Below are 10,190 nucleotides of genomic sequence, written 5' to 3' on the forward strand. Positions count from 1 at the left end.
CCAGACAAGAAGAAAGCTGCTGGTCTGGTCGTGACCAAATACAAACCAACCACACATGCATGCACATATACAGTGTATACACATGAACACATACAGTATGTCTCCTTCACCATATCAATCTTCTTTTAACACGCTTTGTTATAGACGCAAGAGGCAAGATGTTTCATAAAATTAAATTAATGTCACCCTAATGGGGGTGCTGCTGACAACAAATCCCATACCCATTTAAACCTTCCATTCATAACTGCTTCTAGTACTATAGACTAAAGGATTGGTTTCTAAGCAAGCTGATGTTACATTCTGCCTTTCTCTTTCAAATCACTCCCACATGAAGGCAGTTTGGTCTGGTTTACACACACACACACGCACGCACACACACACACACACACGCACACACACACACACACACACACACACAGCAAGAAGGTCACAGGTGAGCATGAGTAGGTGCCGGAGAAGAACAGAATTTGTTTCATGGTGTGACAGTTTAATGGCTCTACTGTTAGCAGCAAACAACAAATAAAAGTCCTTCCAGTTAAAACCTTTATTCTTTATAAGCCTGTAGACTACCTCAAATCCTTTCAGAAGGAAATCTGAATTCATTTTGTGCCTTTTGTGCCTCGTGTTAACACCATATTACATGGTATAATCACCTTATTTGTAATACCCCTTAGTATGCGTATTCAGAGTAAATGGAGTTAGCTTCCATGCTGATGGAGGAGCAGCGTCATTCCTATCACAGCATCAGTCTGCTCGGGATGTTCAACATGGAAAATCAGCTGTTTTCACAACTGTTTGGTACACATTTCATTTTAGCTGTGTCTGCTGTTGACACAATAAAGTGTGTAACTCTCCTCATTCACTTTCTGACCACGGAACTGAACAGAAATGATGGATTCTGAGCAAACACGTAGGGTATTTTTAAAATTGGGGGAGGGGTGAAGAACAGAATTTGTTGAGTTTTTTTCTTTTTCTTTTTTAGGATGATGATTCAGCAGACATTCAAAGCTTCATTTGAGAATCTCAATAGGCGCTTTGCATGTGCTAAAAATTACGTTTGGTACATCCCTAATTGCTACTGTCAGCCAAGCCACACAATGCACACACATGCACAACCTCCACATTACAACCAGAGTGTGCTCCAACTTCCTGCACTGAGATATTCTCTTTGTTCATTTCACCTTCAAACAATCAGCAGCTCCAGTGACCCACAAAGAATCTGCATTACATGTGTACAATGGGTGGTTTTACGTTGTGTGTGTGTGTGTGTGTGTGTGTTGGTTCATATCTATCTCTGGCACAAAACATCTCATTGTTACTGAGCATGAACAGGTGACGGCAGCACAGCAGGCAGTAGCGTGTAAGATCTTTCTATAGCTCTCATCCATTCCTCCTCCTCCTCCTCCTCCTCCTCCTCCTCCTCTCTCCATGTTTTTTTTCCCACCATGTGTGTTGAAATGCTCACACTATCCATTATTGAAAGCTGCTGTTATTTGAACGACCGTCTTCCACAAACAGACGGACACAAACACACACACAAAACAACCATGCAAATAAGGCTTCATGCTGCAAGGTAACGGCACAGTATCACCTACACCTCTGGTGATTTCACAAGCGATCAGATTAAGAGGGTTATCTGAGCCTTTGCTTCACTACTTAAAGGCTCCTTTGTGGCTGTGACACAACAACAACACATCACATAGCAGCACCAAAGGGCATTCGCTATGGCTGACAGCACAAGGGTGTAAACAATTGTTGTCTGGAAAAGGCTGTTTGGGCATTTCATGACATTTACCATGGTGTCACCAGTGGTAAAATGAACTAAACATGCGTCAGAAGAGGCCCATTAAAATTATGATCAACATTTTTACTGCAGATTGGCTGCATTTGCCCTCTGCTCCATCAACACTTGGAGATGCTTTATGGAGGGTGCTTACCTGAGCTCTGGGCTCAATGAGACGTCATCAAGACGAGTGACAGCAAAAAGCTTAAACGTGCTCATTCGAGCCAGAAAAAAACTGATTACTGACGTGCAAACAGCAAAGATTACGACATTGTAATCTTTCGATTAACATCATTAACCAGACTTATTCAAGATACCCACTTTTAAAACCTCAACCTCAACAGTTAGATTATATCCACATTACATCATAATGGCTCAAAGATCTCCAATTAAAGTGCAAATACAATAAAATCAGAGAACCAAGACTGCACTAATGACACTGGAAACGGCTCATGCTTCAATTTCAACAACCAAACAGAGAATGCAAAAATAAAATGACTCACGGCTCTGAAATTAAGCACACAGCACTTCACGTTGTGACGCACAATACAACACATGATGAGCAAAAAGCTTGAATAGAAAATGTGCTGTCTTACCCTCAGATGAACTGAGACGCTTTTAATCCAACAACAAAGGATACTGGCAAGGTCTCACACAGTATATGAGAGAAGTTGGCTCTTGGGTACCACTATGAGTACACAGGGACTGACTTCGGTACTCAGTGTGCTAAGTGCTTCACTACCTGCATATTGCTAATTAAACTGAGACAATGACCCATTAACCCATTACTAGCAACACCTGAGACCACTGTCATTTCATGTAAAGTAGAGGGAAACTCTAAAACTACACTTGTAGCTTTCATACACAAATATTGCTCGGATCCTCTTTTGCCGTGGATGTTTTGGCTTACAGTAGCAGGAAAAGCACAGGTGCAGCCAATAACATTAATGATGCTTCCAATCACTGGCAGGTGGACCAGCAAGCCTTGTCAGCCAGTAATACCCTTGACTTGGAAACACCAGAGCAGAAGGCAGCCATTTTTAATGCTATGAGTAAAAATGTCCACAGTGAGAATGAGAAATTTTTGCTGGTAACAGAGACAGAGAGCTGAGCAGGAAATGGGACGGACACTAAACTTTAAATATAGTGTATCCAGTGTTCTCCATATCAAAGTTAGCTTCTGTAAGCAGAAGCTAACTTTGATCACCTGAGCCAGCAGTTACGCTACTCAGCAACCCTGCTGAACCTAGCTAAACCTATAATATTAGCATTGCCTTCAGTGTTTGGGAAACTGCTTTGAAACTGTGGCTAGCAACACTGCAAGCTGCTCTTCTTTGGAAGCAGTAGCTCTACACTTTAGCTGATAGCAAGCCATTGCTAGCTACTCAGAAAAAGTAGCTTACTACTTTAAAGGTACTTTACACTAAGTGTTAGACAAAACATCTATAGTCAAATGCTAAATAAATGCACTCATTCTGTAGTAATTCAATACAATAAGGAGAAAGGTAAAAAGAAAAAGAGAGGAAGGAAAAAGAAAAAAATAGCAGCATTACTCTATTAGCATTACTATTAGTATCATGACATATATCATATTTAGCAAAGCTACCCACAAGCACAATTGAGTGCTTAAACAAAAACTGACAATGATGAAATTATTAGCAGTGACACAAGTAAAGATCAAATGATACATGTGATTAGCAGTGGACTCTTCAAATACAGTGAAACCCGCTACAACTCCTGTTTAAACCTCTGAAGTTGCATCACCTCTTGTAGTATTAGATTATTAGCTGTAGCAGGTAATTAGAGCTTGATCTGGCGATAGCAGGCCTTTTCAAACAACGTGACATGTGAAAGCAGGAAAAGAACAGACATAATTAATTATACATTATTAAGCATTTTGTTTTCCGTGCCAGTTTCTGTGCCCTGGTATTGTTCATGCCAGCTCACTGACACGGCCTGCTGGGACGTTTCAATAGAATTTAACCATCATTAATGCTGCTAATCCCACCTATGCTTTTCCTGCTATGACAAGTCAAAACGTCTGCTGTGAACTGATTGAAAAAAGGTGTGATGTTGAAAAGTCTCCTGCTTGCTAAAGACGAGGAATGGATTCATAGCATTTTATTTATCTGAAGAGCAACAGCATGTGCTCAAGGCCAGTAAACAAACCTCATTTCAAATGAAAGTTGTGCCGCTGTCCAGGAAGTTATCTGGCCATCAGCTGGACCCCCTCCTGGGTGTTCTAGCAACATTGAAATATGTCATTACCACAAATGGGCCTATTTAGCTATTCTGCTTAAGTTTATGTACATAGTGTGCATTCAGCAGTTTTCTATATCCTTAAAAGTAAAATAACAAGTCAACTACGTCTAAGTATAGTAAGTCAAAGCTGACTTTTGGTTTCACATGGGATGAACGCCAGTCTCTTGGGTGAACATCCTGTTTTGACCCATTCATCCACCACAACCTTCTCCCTGCAGTATGTGGAATTTCTACTACATCACCTGACTTTCTGGCAGAAAGCCCAGAAGGCAGACTTCTCCCATGTGCAATCAAAGACAGCTTGGATACAAACACCACAGGCCTAAAGCAATGAGACAGGAATATAATTTACATATAGATACACATAAATGGCATAAACAAGCACTGAGTAATACTCATCTTTGTATGAGGAGTGGATGTCATAGTGTGACTGTCTGATTGCGACCATTTCAAAAACAAATAAATTGTTAATCATATGTTGCTGTATTATATTAAAAAAAAGACATATGCATTTTTCATACTAATAATATAATCAGTATTTCCTGGGGAGAGGGTCTGAATGTACCATTATTCATGTGGAAGCAACATAACAACCGGAACTATTTTTGTCCAGGGACACAATGTCACTGTCCAAACAACATTTGCTTGGAGCCTTCTGTGTATTGGTTATCATCAATATAGGAGCAGCAGCAAACCACTTCCGCTCTGATTCAAAATTCAGCCATATTCTTAACCTTTGACATTTTCACAGGGCTTCAGTAATAAAAAACTGTGGTTCTGTGGCTCCACTGTTCGAGGTCTAAGTCAACCAGTGGGATTGCTCCTGCCTCCAGAGCAGCTGTGCGTGACATATCACCCGTAATCGTACTCGGGATAATTATAGCAGATCTTGCGGATTGGGAAATTTCATTACCTCAAGAAACAAGAAAATCCCGGAAATGTAGATCACCGCACATGGATGCGTGCTTGCAAGCACATACACATGATGCACTGTGTGCTCTATTACCAGTGATACGAGCTGTCCCCAGGGATGTATGCTGCTGGCTCATGTGTCTCACTGTCATTGTCTGAGAGGAGAAAAGGGAGCGTGAACAACATGGGGACATATATAGGGAGAATCTGATTAGGACAGTGACCGTGACAAGAATGGCTGTCATGCCTTTGTGCAGGGTAACACTGATGACGCACATGATGAGGGACAATTGGAAGACAGAGGGAAGCGTGGGGAGAACCATGTTTCAGTTAATGTGAAGTGGATGGTTTGACTTAAATCCTGACTACATGCCACTGCAGCTGTGTGAAACCCCCCTAATTCTTAATTGTCACTAATTACATATCATGCTTTTCTATGAGCTTAGAAAGTCAACCCTCAGGCTGCTGAAATGTGGCATGAAATCCACTGAATAATCTCAAAATGTTATAGGTTAAGGACACATTTCACTTTTGAGATAGGGTTTCCACCTAACTGTAATGATGTTCAAGCATTGCCCTGTGTAGGAAATCTCCAACAGCCTTGTAAAAAAAATGCGTAGATAGAGATAGATGGTAATAGACATGCAGGATGTGCAGCACATACAATGTGCACATGTACAACCAAACCAGGGATGCAGCGAATCACAGCTGATAGCATGTTATGATAAAAGCTGCAGTGATGTTTGTTCTATCCAACTGCTATCAATGTCACATTGCATCTTTTGTGCTTTTACAAAACCCAGCATCACTTCCATTCTGCAGTCTGCAGCAGACCCTGAACAACACAGTACCTTTGGGACAGCTCAAATTCCTCGTCACCCTAAATAATGAATTAATATCACTGAATGAGACCGCTGAACACTTGACCTCACCCCCATCCCTCCTCCCCTGAAATCAGTCTGCTGAGGGAGCCAATCATAGCCTCGCATCTTGTCTGCCACTTCCAATAGGCCCCTCCTCCTCCCCTCTGTGATTATATAGTCTGTGGACATCGGCATCACAACACACACACATCGCTGCTGCTGCTGCTGCTGCTGCTGCCGCCGCGAGCAGCTCAGGAGACGAGGCTGCACTAAGAGCATTCACCCATTGATGGACACTGAATATACAGGGTGAGTGCATCCTCTTTACAGCTGCGTGGGTGCGCGTGTGTGAGGCTAAAAATAAGACATATGTCTGTCTTTTGTTCTTTTCTCGTTCATCTTTTTATTTTCCCATTTTCTTTTTCAGTGTTTTAATCTGTGGCCAAGATGAAATGTTTCTCCAGTTTTGTCTTCTAGGTCTGCTGTTCTATTTTTTTTCTCATCTCCCACTCCTCTATTTTCAGCTCTTCTCTCTCCATCTCTCCAATTGCAGGCACATGCTGGCAAGTATTGAGAGCAACAACAACAGCAGCAACCTCACTGACAGCACTAGAAATAGCTTAAGAGAACCCCTGTGTAGCATCATCAGTGCCTGTAGCAATCATTGGCCGCACGCTGAGAGGTCCGCCGCCAACGGGCAGCCTTTCTCGCATCGTTTCCCAAGGACAGCAACATCGAGATGGGCTGCTCTTCAGGCCGCCAACCCCCGGCCCCGGTCCTTCATCCAGACCTGGACTGCGGCAACAGCAGCGAGGCCAACACCTTACCCCAGGACTCTGAGAACCAGAACCAGGGTTTGAATGGCTGTGGAGAAGGAGGACAAGGGGAGGAAAATGTTGAAAGAGACCCAGTCAAACCTCCAGAGTCTCTTCCCACGCTGGAGAGACTTGCCCAGGCTACAGGCGGGACAGAAAAGTCCTGGTACCGCTGCGTGTTCCCATTTGGCGTGATATCCCTTGTGATTGGCATGGCAGGCACTGGGGTGACTTTCACCTTTGACACGTTGCTCCAGACCAAGGTGGTGTCAGTGGCACTGCTGTGCGCTGGTGTAGTGATGCTGCTTGTGGCAGCCGTTTGCTGGAGGGCCCACAGACTGAGGAGGAGGAAAAAGAAGGAGGGTGGATTCTTCACCGCTGATCAGGGTACTTTGTGATGAAGGAGGGACTTACAATAAGATCCTCATAGGTCAGGACGGAACACTTCAAGTTGGACTTTTTTGAAGACATCTGAATAAGAAGAATGAGATGTAGGGACCATCCATGCTTTTCCTCTATGCACCATAACAGACAGATGAAGAAGAGTTGAATAGTATTGGAAACATTTTGCCAGGGAAACTTTCTGTTAACTCAGACAGATTCAATATTCAGAAAAAGGCCAGTTTAGCATAGCAATCCTTACATTAAGTATGTGTGACACTAGACCCCCTCCCCTTTTTTCTCCTGTTCTTTCCTATTATGGATTTACTTTACCCAGAGCACACTAGAGATCATCGTTCCACGACTGGCCTCTCGTGTCAGGGTAATGTATGAGAGATAGGCACCTTAAGAATAGTTACTTAACACTTCCTGATCCTCTATCTGCAGCTTGACGGTGCACAGTCTCTCTGAAGAGTTGTCCCTGTGTGGGACAGGAGGTGTTAGCTATGAATCAGAGCAAAGAAATTGTCAGACTTTTGAGCTCGTGCATGCTAGTTTAACTGTGCAATTGCCTTCCAGAGGGGTTTTCATCCCAAGGGAATTGTAGAGGAGCCCAGGACCACAAGTTTGCCAATGTCAAACTTGGTCTGGCTTGCAGACGTTAATGGAACAAGATTTCCCCACCTTAAAAAAACGCTGTTGAGGTGCCCTTTTGCTCGTATGTCACTTCGTCTACGACTGCTCCAGCACTTTCCCTCATTAGGCGAAAGTACCCGGCCGCAGTGAGAGATTGTATCTGAAGCAGGGAATCAGACAAAATCATGCAAAAGAAGTAAGCGTGCTTAGCAAATTTTCCCAGGGTGAACAACTCCACACAGGCACTCTCTCTGTCACGATTCTTATGTTTCTGTCTGCAGTACAATTTTGTGTTATCAGGCACAAAGGTCATCACTTTTCCTTCCTGCCACCAAGCTTTGGGGTGGATAATCACGATCCAGCTGTGCCGATCAATAAAGTCACCACAGCCTGAAGTACTAAGCTTTGCAGGTAATGGGCTGCATTTTCAGTACACACAGATGAAATTGCTTTTCCCAGCACTCCTGGATTTGTCATAGATGATTTGTACATAGTATGAGTAGGAAATAGCATTACAGGCATGCTTCAGTGAACACACACCAACAAAGAGTATAATGACCTCATCCTTGCCCACCTGATTTCTCTTATCCTTGCCTCCTGCTGAACCCAGCAAAGGCAACACTGTTGGACATATAGGTATGAGTGTTGAGGGGAAAATCTATTTTTTCCTTCCTTATAACCTCCATTCTCCCCCTCTTCAAGGAAGGATATATTGTTTGTGTCGTTGACTGGATATGGGATGTTAACCCTTCCCTGGGGACACACTTGAAGGTTTAACTTGTCATTCCTTGTGGATCAGGTTCACTTTATGACAGAATGGTAGCTATTGTGAAAACTTGTCTTGCTGCATTTGTCCTGGATATTGTCCTTTCAGAATCAGATGACTGAAACTAGCTATTGTAAATCGTTCCTTGAAGGAACTCTTAGTTGCGGAGCCAAAATGTAGCAGTATATAGTCACAGTAACTATGATGTGTATGGGCTTTAGCAGCAGGTGGTGTGGTTCTGAGGAAGACCCAGCAGCTTCTCCTCAGCTGTAGCAATGTTATTGTATTTGATTGATATTTGATTTCTGTCTCTTTTGATAAAATGTTACCTGGGATTTTTTTTATTTTTATTTTTTATTTTATTTGATTAATTTTCTTTGCATGACTACTGTTATCATGTGGAGCAGCAGCTGTAGAAATGTGTACTGTATGTGTGTGTGTGTGTGTGTGTGCGCGCGTGCACCGTGCTACACTTTAATCTGTTTCCCTCTGTTTCCCTGCTTCCTCCTCCATGTCGCCTATCCAGTTTTATGGGGTGTTTTCACAGTCTGCTCATGAAACCAAGATGATCTAAGATAATCCCTATTGATGTGTTCATTCGTGTACACACATATACGTTCTGAAATACTGTGTATTCTTCTAAATGACATATCACAAATACTACTGTGTCAGACTAAGAGTGTAGCCACATTTCTGAATGTTCTAACAGTGAGTGTCTTCTTGTACATCCTTGTACAAACTGTAAAGATTGTTTATGTATCATCTATTTTGAGTAGACAGAGCAAATTTAGACATACAGTACAGTATGTATCTATTTGAGGCGGTTGCCTTTCGTTTTTACTTCTGTTTCAAACAGCTCTCTGGTTGTAATGATATCAAGTGTGTTGCTGTGCGTGTTAATTGTACCTGTTTCATTCCAAAATGAGACATCTGCCATTTAAAGACAGGCACAGACAAAGTGGAAATTCCCAGTGAACTGAAGCACATTATGGGTTTTAATTAAAGTTATTTTTAAGGACAGAAATATGTTTTTTTTGTTTGTTTTTAACATTCTCGAGTAAATTTCAGATTGTATTTTTTTATGACAAACTTGATAAATATGGTTTTGGAATGAAACTATTCAGTTGCTTAAGTGGTTTGCTTTAAGCTTAATGGCATGGCGCAGCTTTTCTCTGAGTGCCTTTGACTTGCAACATCAATATTACTCTGTAAGGTGCAGTTACTGTAAGCTGTGCAGGCCAAGTGGTGCCAGTATTAGAGTAGCCCAAGAGAGGCAGAAATGTTCTTTTTTGTTGTTGTTGTTGGTTTTTTGTCGGTGTGAGTGTTATGGTGTGCATGAAAATACCTTAAGTCCCACTTTGATACGGTTCCTTTAGTAAATTACCACAAATACCAAATATATTTATCAAGGAGTTTATTTTTTGTCACTCTTAAGTGTGCGTAAATTGTACGTTTTTGTTGTTTACTGTAAGCTGAAGCACTGGATTAAATGCAACAGTCTGTTTTGGAAACAAGCTCTACAGTCAACATTTCTTTCCACCGTGCTGGGAATGCGCGGCCGAAATGCCTTGTAGCGTCATTAATGAAGTCATTCATGCAGAGGCTTTAGAGAGCAGCGAGCGGAGGTTCTGAGTGATATGACCTCATTCCTCCCTCACTGAACCTCTTCCTCGCTCTGTACTAACATTATGGTCACTGCAAACCACACCTGGAGCCATCATCTTCTGATACAACAGTACTGCTGCTTTTCCATCACACACTACATGCAGAGA

General features: G+C 42.3%; 1 long non-coding RNA gene across 1 annotated transcript; it reads left to right on the forward strand.

The window, feature by feature from the left end:
* The first annotated feature begins 6,019 nt into the window (after positions 1-6,019).
* On the forward strand, positions 6,020-9,932 carry LOC143339054 (uncharacterized). The gene is made up of 2 exons (XR_013079293.1): positions 6,020-6,129; positions 6,374-9,932. It is a non-coding gene; the product is annotated as an uncharacterized LOC143339054 (long non-coding RNA).
* Positions 9,933-10,190: the final 258 nt, after the last annotated feature.

This window comes from Chaetodon auriga, chromosome 20, assembly GCF_051107435.1.
Source record: "Chaetodon auriga isolate fChaAug3 chromosome 20, fChaAug3.hap1, whole genome shotgun sequence".
NCBI classification, from domain to species: Eukaryota; Metazoa; Chordata; class Actinopteri; order Chaetodontiformes; family Chaetodontidae; genus Chaetodon; species Chaetodon auriga.